Source organism: Meleagris gallopavo, chromosome 29, assembly GCF_000146605.3.
Source record: "Meleagris gallopavo isolate NT-WF06-2002-E0010 breed Aviagen turkey brand Nicholas breeding stock chromosome 29, Turkey_5.1, whole genome shotgun sequence".
Classification (NCBI taxonomy): Eukaryota; Metazoa; Chordata; class Aves; order Galliformes; family Phasianidae; genus Meleagris; species Meleagris gallopavo.
In genome coordinates, this window is record NC_015039.2 from 238078 (window position 1) to 247420 (window position 9343).

Below are 9343 nucleotides of genomic sequence, written 5' to 3' on the forward strand. Positions count from 1 at the left end.
AAAATGGGAAAAGGAAGAAAGGAAAGGGAAGAGGAAAAGGAAAAGGAAATGGAAGAGGAAGAGGAAAAGGAAGAGGAAGAGGAAGAAGGAAAGGTAAAAGACTGGATGCAATTCTTCACACAACCAAGATACCTGTCATCAGGAGCTGTGGGACTGATGGCTATACCATGTCATCAAAGCAAAGAAGTTTGCTTGTGGTTTAAGGGGAAACCATATAGGTTTATGGAAGAGAGCAAGCACTGTCACTGAAACCATTAACACCACCTTGGGCTGAAGAAGTCCCTGAGCTGCAAATTCTTGGCATCTAGGAAATTTTTCAAGGAAAAGCATCTCTACTGCACGTTCTGTTCTTGTACTTTTCCCAAGGAATCTGCTTTTGCACAATGTCACTGCTGGACATGAGCCCAATTTGAAAATCTAAACAGAAAATTGGGAAAATTGGGTGTTGTTTGTCCAAGATAAAATGGTTTGTTGGGCCAGCCAGGAAGGCTGCTGATTCTGAAGTCCAATATGAAGCACCCAGTGCCAAAAATGAGGGGTCAGCAGAACTTGAGCTTCTTTATGATTCCTCAGAACCAGAGAGGATAGCGGAGTCGAGGTAGTCCTTGAGAACAGGGTAGAGGAGAGGAGAGGTCATTCAGTCCTACTTGAGGAGTTTTCACTCTTAGTAAGACCCACCAAACCCAACCTCCATGGAGGGAATTCCTACCATCTGCACAGAGGTACAGGGTTATGAATCAGAGCCTTCACAAGGGCTGCCATGGAAGGTCTGGTCTTGCCAGGGTCGTAAGGCCAGCAGTTTAGAAGAGCCTTATAAGAGATGCCTGAGATGGATAGAAAAAAGCTATTAATTAATACACAGCAGCCCATGTAGAGCTGCTGGGCTTCAGCAGCAGAATCTGAAGGTGCCGATAAAGTAAAATCTGAGCCACCACCTGTTCAGACCAAGTCCTTCACTGTGAGCTCTGAGCTGATATGAGCTGAACCTTACCAGAAACATCTTAAAATTAGCTTTGCAGTCTTTGGTTTGGCCCCTTCTCAGCTCAGACAGATGTATACACAACTCCTTCTTTGCTGTAAGCTGATAATTTTGCAAATATGGACAAGTTGCTTAACATACAACTCATCAGACAGGTACACTTTGCTAGGCTGAGTCAGGCATAGGAAAATAAAATCTGGGGAGTGCAGCCAGTAATGGAGCATCCTGCCCCTTCCCAATCTTCAACCATGTTCCAAGTGTAGGACTGAGTCGTAGCTCATATTTGAACCCACACAGCTTAATAAACACTTTCAAAAGTTGTGTTTTGAATCTCTGGGTTGGCTTTAAACCACAGTTTCCTGGCCACATGGTGTGGGCTAGTAGCTAAATGCACCAAACTTTATTTGCAGTCTCTCAAAAGAACAGCTTGACTATAATGCCTACGTTTACAGCCTAGATCCTTAAAACTAAGCACAGTGAACAGCAAACGTGAATTTTGCTTTAATTCTGGAGAAAAGTAAGCTACCAGGACTGCTCCATGTCACCATTTCTCTTGCTGTGCTATCATCCATCTCCTTGCCAGCAGGTGGTACTGTGCCCCCAGGAATGACACAAGGAGCAAAACCTCCTTTCGAAGGGCTCTTCCAGGAGGAATCTTTCCAAATTCTTGCTGTTTTACTCTGCGTTCTCTATACACCTTATCATATTTGGAGTTCTTGATGCAGATTTTGATGAGCACAGCATGCAGGCTCTTGTTCGTCACTGGCAATAATGCATAGATAACTGTGGAGACTATGTTGAAAAAATAGTGTTTTGTAGCTGAGTTCTTACTCTATCAGATAGTGGTGTTGTGCTCTTTGTAGCTGTTGTAGTTTCCATGCAAATAAACAGGAGGCATACTTTTGGAGTGAGCTTTTGCTTTCAGAGGGAGCTCCCATCACAAGAGAGCGTTAACTCAGATTCTGCTATCTCACTCTAGCCCCTGGAGCAGCTCAAACCCTAACCCTTATCCCTTACCCTTATCCCTAGTACTAATCCCAAATCCTAATCTCTAACCCTAACCCATAACACTAACCCTAACCCTAATCCCTAGTCCCTAATCCTAAACCTAAATCCTAACCCTAACCCTAATTCTAGCCCCTAACCCCTAACCCTTAATCCCTAACCCCTAATCCCTAACCCCTAACCCTAATTCTTATTTCTAATCCTAACCATAACTCCTAACCCAAACCTCTAGCCCTTGACCTTGACCCAAACCCTAATCATAACCTTAACCTTAACCCTAACCTTAACCTCTAACCCTAACTCTAATTGTGACCCCCAACCCAAATGTCTAGCCCTTGACTTTGACCCAAATCCGTATCATAACCTTAACCTTTACCCTAACCCTAATCCTAGCCCCGAGCCTTAATCGCTAGCCCCAAACCTAACCTCCTACCCTACCCTAACCCCTAACCCCAACCCTAACTCTAAGATGTACCCTATGTATGTTTTTACACAGAAGTTGTCCTCCTGCATCCTCACAGCTGGAACTCTTATGTGCTGAGCACTGTTGGGTTCCTAAGGCTTTGGGGAAGAGATTTTCAGGGGTATAATCTGGTACATGTGCTTCCCTGCTCTGAAAAAAACAAGACTAGGGAAACATCACATACAGCTCAATGCCTCGACCCTCACCAGGAAAGGACATTCCACATTTTAATGCTGCTGGTCAGATGTGGCAGGTCCACTGGATGGCACTGTGTCCTACACTCCCACTCTGCCCTGGGGGCCTGAGAAACCTTTACTGCTCTGCCTGGGAGTGGGAACGCTGTAGGGTACATAGAGACCACATAGGCTGGGTGCAGAAAGTCTGGAAATTATCATCTATTCTGCTCAGCAGGTTCATGGAAATCACTAAAGAAGATTACAAAAGTTTTGCAAGTCCAAGGAACAGAGGAAGGAATGAGAGTTGTAGTTACCCAGAGTATGACAGAGGCAGGCTAAAACATATCTTCAAACACCTGTCCAAATTGCTCCAGCTGCTCTTCAGTTAATCACTTCTCTTCATTTCGGCCACGTTCCTCTTTGGTAGAGGTGTTCATCAGTAGGAATGAGCAGATGACCAGACCTCACTCCATGAGTTATACTGTGATGCATAGAATCATGGAGTCATAGAACGGTTTGCATTGGAAGGAACACTAAAGTCTATTCAGTTCCAATCTCATGGTCATGGGCCAGTTGCCCCCAGCCAGACACACCGTGCAGGACCCTGTCCAACATCTTAGGTGTTGGTATGGAGATCGGAGCCCAATCTTGCTCACCATTCTGTATCCCCGGTTATACTTATTTCATGGCTCACCGTGACATTTCCAGCACTGAAGGTCCAAGGCTTGGATAGAAGAGCTGCGTATCACTGTCAGCACACGGAAAAGGAGAACTGGGCTCTGGTAACTCATCTGAATCCAGCTGGAGAGGAGATGACAGCTGCAAGCGGAGATACGCTCTGCTCCAGTCCTGTGCTGTGTCTGTGAGAGAATCATTTCTCTTCCTGGCACCTCCCTTTGCCTTTTTGTCCTTTGCATATTCTGTCCAGTGGTCGCAAGCAGGAATTCCAGTAAGCATATTGAACTGTGAACTGGAATTCATAGAATCGTGGAGTCATTACGTTTAGAAAGGACCTCTAAGATCATCAAGTCCACCCCAACACCATGCCCACTCGTAGAATTATTACAGATGAAGACCTCTAAGATAATCGAGTCCTACTGTCCACCTACCACAAATACTGCCCACTAAACCATGCACCCAAGTGCCCAGCTCTAAGACCTCAACGGGACGGTGTCAAGGGCACAGCCTGAGTGCTGCAACACAACTCCAGGGCTTGCATTTACGACTACTGCTGGAGAAACTGGAGAAGTCGGCAAGGGAAACTCAATCAAGACAAATTCGTCCCATCACTTTCCAGCATTTGGTCAGCCAGACCCACGGGTCAACTAGAAAACATCTCCCCTCAATAAACAAGCAAGAAAACAGCCTGCAGCTCCCCTGGAAAAGGCTTTCCTTGCTTGAGGAGGCAGACTGATGTGACGACAGCAGGCATGAGCTGTTTATCAGCCCCGAGCACGTAACATTTTCATAACTACGGAGGAAACGGGGGCGGCGCGCGGCAGCCGGGGAAGAATGGGCTGAAAGAGATAGCAGGCTGCCCTCCGGGGAGGGGTCCCCAGGGCAAAGGGTGCACAACTTGTCCTAGATTTTTTTTTTTGCCTGAGATCTGAATGTATAATTGCAGGAGGAGACAAGGGGGAAAATGAGCTGAAGACTCGTAACTGCAGAGGCCGGTCCCTGTGAGCAAAGGGCCACATGTCTCCTTTTATCGCCAGCCATAATTCCCTCTTTGGCTGAAAGGCGGCTGTGAAAAGAGCAGGACTGGTTCAAACTTCCTTGGGGTCTCCGTGGCAACGGGCCCTGCAGGAGCCTTTTCTTCCTTTCCCCCCTTTCCTCTTTTGTTGTTGTTGTTGTGTCATTAAAACTTCCCTTGCCAAAGGCCCGGATTGAATCCCTACCAGGCACTGCTCCAGGCTCCTGCTCTCCTCCAGCCAGCTGCCCTGGCCTCACTCATCCCCCAGCACAGCCCTGCAAATCCCAAGGCCAGCCCCAAGCCAGCCCCATCCCAGCGAGGCCCAAGGGCAGCCCCAGCCCAGCAAAGCTCAAAGGAATCCTCAGCCCAGCAAAGCCCAAAGCCAGACTGATCCCACAGAGCCTCAAATCATTCCTAGCCCAGGAAGATCCAAAGCCACCCCAAAGCCAGTCGCAGCCCAGCAAATCCCAAACTCATCCCAAAGCCAGACTCGATCCATCCAACAAGGGCCAAAGCCATCTCAAAACCAGCTCAGCAAAGACCAAAGCCTGCCCAAAGCCATCTTAAAGTCATCTTAAAGCTATCCTAAAGCCATCCACAGCCCAACGAGGCACAAACACATCCCAAACTGAGCCCTCAGCTGGGCTTCCCTTTGGGATGTTTGTTCTATCCCTCCTCAAACCACCTGCTAGTCCATCTTTCTGAAAGTATGGTTTAAACTACATATAGGATCAAGAAAAATGGTGATTCTCTGGTCTTTCAGGCCTTTTCACTGCCCTACCGATGGCCCAGGAGAACACGTAACATTCACACAAATGCATATGACTCCTTTTGGTTCAATGGCACAAGAACTTGCTGCATCACAGGGCCTCAGGATTTCCATGACTTTTGCCAAGTCAGCCTGCAGCAAAAATACCTGCTCTCAATTTTTGCTATGTATTCTCCAGCCTCCAGGATATTGCCAGGTTGCAGTCCAGGGGAAGAAAGAAGAAAGAGGAATGACTCCGTTCCCTTTGCTCTCCATCCCTTCCCCCATCCCTGTGATGCATTCCTCCAGATGTCAGGGTAGACAGAGCCATCTTCAAACAAGCCCAAGACCTGTGGCATAGTTTCTTTGTGTGCTCAGCCAGTGCAATTAGTCAGGTTTACTGCCATTGGGAAAGGCAGCTCTGCCTCTCCTGCAGAACACAGCTGGCCTTGTGCATTACACCTTATGCGTGTATAAAGTGTAAAACTCCTCAACACTATATAATTTCAGAGACACAACATGCACAGTCAATGCAGTGCTTTTTGTACCAGACTTGTTCAGAAAGCTCTGAATTTAACCTTGAGGCTCCTTTCCCATCAGCAAGACCAGACATACATATGACCATAAACCTGCATATGCTCTTTCATCCTCTGCCATCTACCCTTGCTCACACAGCCCTGTGCATAGATCACTTACACATATGCTGGCTACACTCAACCATTCTATTCCTGTGTCCCCTGTATCTTGTGCTTCAAAATGATGGAAAATCACAACGACGTGCAGTAGGCCCTCCTGAGATGCCAGTCATCAGGAAATAGTGTCTCGATTACCAGCTGATGGGACGAGTGTCCTCCCATTCCAGGCAAAGTTCTCCCCTTTAAGAATAGGGTTGACTTGTATAGAAGAATAGAAAGTTAATAGAGAAGACTTTAAAGCTTTTTCACAATAACTGCCTCTTTTTACGTCCGTTGCTTAAGCTGTGTCTCCACATAATCGGCCAATGCTATTTCAGGAAAAAAGACAGTCTTTATAGCCTTGTATTTACCAAAGATTGAGATAGGTTTCAGTGCTGGCTCTCTTTGCTCTGAGTTGTCATTGTCTCTAAAAGAATACGTGGCTTAGGGCTTCATCACATGATGAGAAAAACTAAACCACAGGCAAAACCATCTGTCATTCTTTCTATCCTTCAACTACAAGCATTAAGATTCCAGTTTTGCTCATATGTTTAGTAACAGCAGTACTATTAATAACAAAAAACATTTTTATTGTCAGGTCTGCGATTCATTGCTCTTCCTTAATGTTCTAGCTCAGTCTGCACAAACAGAGGGTGAGATGCTTCCTTCCTGAAGGAACTAATAGGAAACACCTGGAACTAATTATTTCTCAAGTTCTGCACGCAATAAATACAGATAAGGAATCTGAGCAGTCAGAATCACACAAGAAGTCGCTTGCAAAGCCAACTCAATTGTCTTGAGCCTGGGAATGACAACAGCTACCACAGGTACCAATGTTTTGAAAATGCAATCTCTTGTTTTTAAACAAAGTAAAGAAAACAAAGCAAAAGCCAACACAGAATCCCAGCCCTTTGGCCATATCTGAGATATCTTGGCAAAAGTTTGGTACAAAGATGCTGATAGCATTATCTGGAAGACAGAAAATGTCAGTTGAGTGATGCAGGATTTCAATAACATGGGTTGTAAAGAGTTTGTGACAAGAAGGAAAGTAGAGGTAGGTGCATGCAATGTCAACATTATGGAGCATGTTCCCATATCACTGCCAATGGAGCATGTTGAGAAGATACAGGGAAATACAAAAAGATGTTCCTGTCCATAGAAGAGTGATCTAATATCTGCGGAGGTCCTTCTTTAGATCACTCTGCTCAGGTGTTAAAACAAATTGCTGTCTCTAGGTTAGGTAAGGACACACTGTCCTTGTGTGTCCAGCCAAAATTAACTGAGATATGAAGAACCACAGGGAGCTGAGGAGGAGAGTTTTTTAGAGGCAGGGAAGGTAAAGGAGCCCCATTGACCAAGGAAACTGAGAAAAGCTAGTATGACCAACCATAAGTTAGCAGCAAACTCTGCCCACAGAAATACGAAGGATTTGAGTAGCTTAAGATGCAAGGGACTTAGACAGCTCATTCATACTTTGGGGGAGGATTTCTTCACGTCTTTACATTCTTTACAATAGTGATTTACTTTAGGACTGATGGCTCGGACCACCAAAAAGCCATTTTCCTATTTTACCTCCAGTTAAATACCAGTACCAAAATTTAGGTCCTCGAAAAAAATGAATTCAGATGCTTCTGAGACCTGAGACCTCCAAAGACCCCACTGGTGCTGAGGAACCCATCTTCTCATGTTCAGTTTCTGGCCATGCCCAGAGCTGCCAGAATGCACTATTCAACATTTAGTGCCCAATAGCCCATCTGCAAGCCAAGCCCTCTGGTGCCATCGCTTAGTGCTGCACCATGAATCACAGGTCTTGCATGTCCTCTGACTTCCCCAGCACAATGCCTGAAGCCTCTCCATCAGCAGCAGCCCTACATCGTCCATCTCTTGCTCTGTGCCTCCAGTCAGCCTCTTTGCATTGCGCTGGCCGTGCAATAAATCCACCCAGGGCAGCTGGACTGCACCAGGAAAAGCTTTATTTCCAGGTTCAGGGTGTTGAAACGCATGGTGAAAATCAATCCAGGAGAATCCACAGTCTCATCTCCTTCTCCAGACACTTTGTTTCTTACTTTGTTTGGTATTCTGGAAGAGAAAGGAAGAGTATCTAAGTGGACAACAAGTGACAAAAGTTAGAGCATCCTATGTCACGACTTCATGGACACATGGTACAAATGGAGACAGCTTTGAAACCCATTGCTGTTTTTCTCATTTTTCTTCTCACTGGGTGATCTTTGCCCAATGCACAACTTTTTGGAGTAAATAGCAAATAAAGTCTCCAGGTTTTGGGGTCTTGGATCACTTTTCAACATTTGGTAGTAAGTAGAATAATGATCTCGTGACTTGATACTGTCTTGATTTATAAACTGTAGTGACAAGAAATGGATAAAGAACACTTCTTGTTATTCTTGATGAAAAGAAATATCCCACCAAGACTTTGATGATGGGGAAATCCTCTTTCTCTGGGTCCACAGATGCTCCAACCAATCATTTAATTCAGATTTCAAAAGCTTTCCCAAACTGAATTTCTGCAGTGTTTTGGATCCTCCCCCAGCCATCCTATAGGATGCCAATGACCTGTAGTATCATCTGAGATATCAAACTTCCATCTCCCCTTTTTTTTTTTTTGACATTTTGATGGCTGAAGTACTTTCATTCATTACTTTCCATCACTATTCTGTCTGTGAAGCTCCAAAATATCGGCCAGGTTCTTGCTGCAAATCTCAAAACTCAGACAGTGGGTTAAACCTGTGCCCTCAAGCTCCCATTTGAAAATCACTGCTTAATTAATCCAAAGTGTTTGAATTCAGTAAAACACAGCTGGTGTTGGGTAAGAGATTTGCTGGAACGGTTTATAGCTGAGCTCTATAACTTTCAAAACCATGAGATGCATTGGGCTGTCCAAGATCTTGCACCTCTGCTACAGCAATTGCCCTGCACAAAATTGATTTGCCAGCACCTAATCTCTACATGGTTATAGACTGGGCAGCTCCATTGCAATGGAGCTGTAGTGGCTGAGAATTCTATAATTTCAATTCAGGATATACTATGATTCCACAATTCTATGATTCCAAATCAGGATATTCTATGGTTCCATGACTCTATGATTCCAATTTAGGATAGACTACGATTCCATGCTTCTATGATTCCATTATTCTGTGATTCCATGATTCTCCAATAACAATTCTATGATTCCATGATTCTACAATTCATCTTTTTGCATCCAGAGTTGCACTTCACAAGAAACTGAATAATGGGACATCTTCACACTCTTGACATGATATGATTTTTTTTTCTCAAAAGTCCAGGCTGCCATTTCCTCCTTCCTCCACCTATCCCACCCCACGGTGGGCAATGCAAAATTCATTTAAAGTTTACAACCAGTTTTGTCCACGTGGCTCTGATCAACACATGGATAAAGGAGGATTATTTTGCCTCCTTGGTGCTCCTGCAAGGGTTAATGCTCACATCCCTCTAAAGAATAAGTTGTCTATCTCACCCCCACCATGAAATTAAGTGTAATCACAGCTGCCCTCCATCCTTACCTTGCAACGTCTTGGCCAGAAGTCTGTGCATCCTGAGTTTCTTGGGGGAGGGGGGGGAAGGAAAAA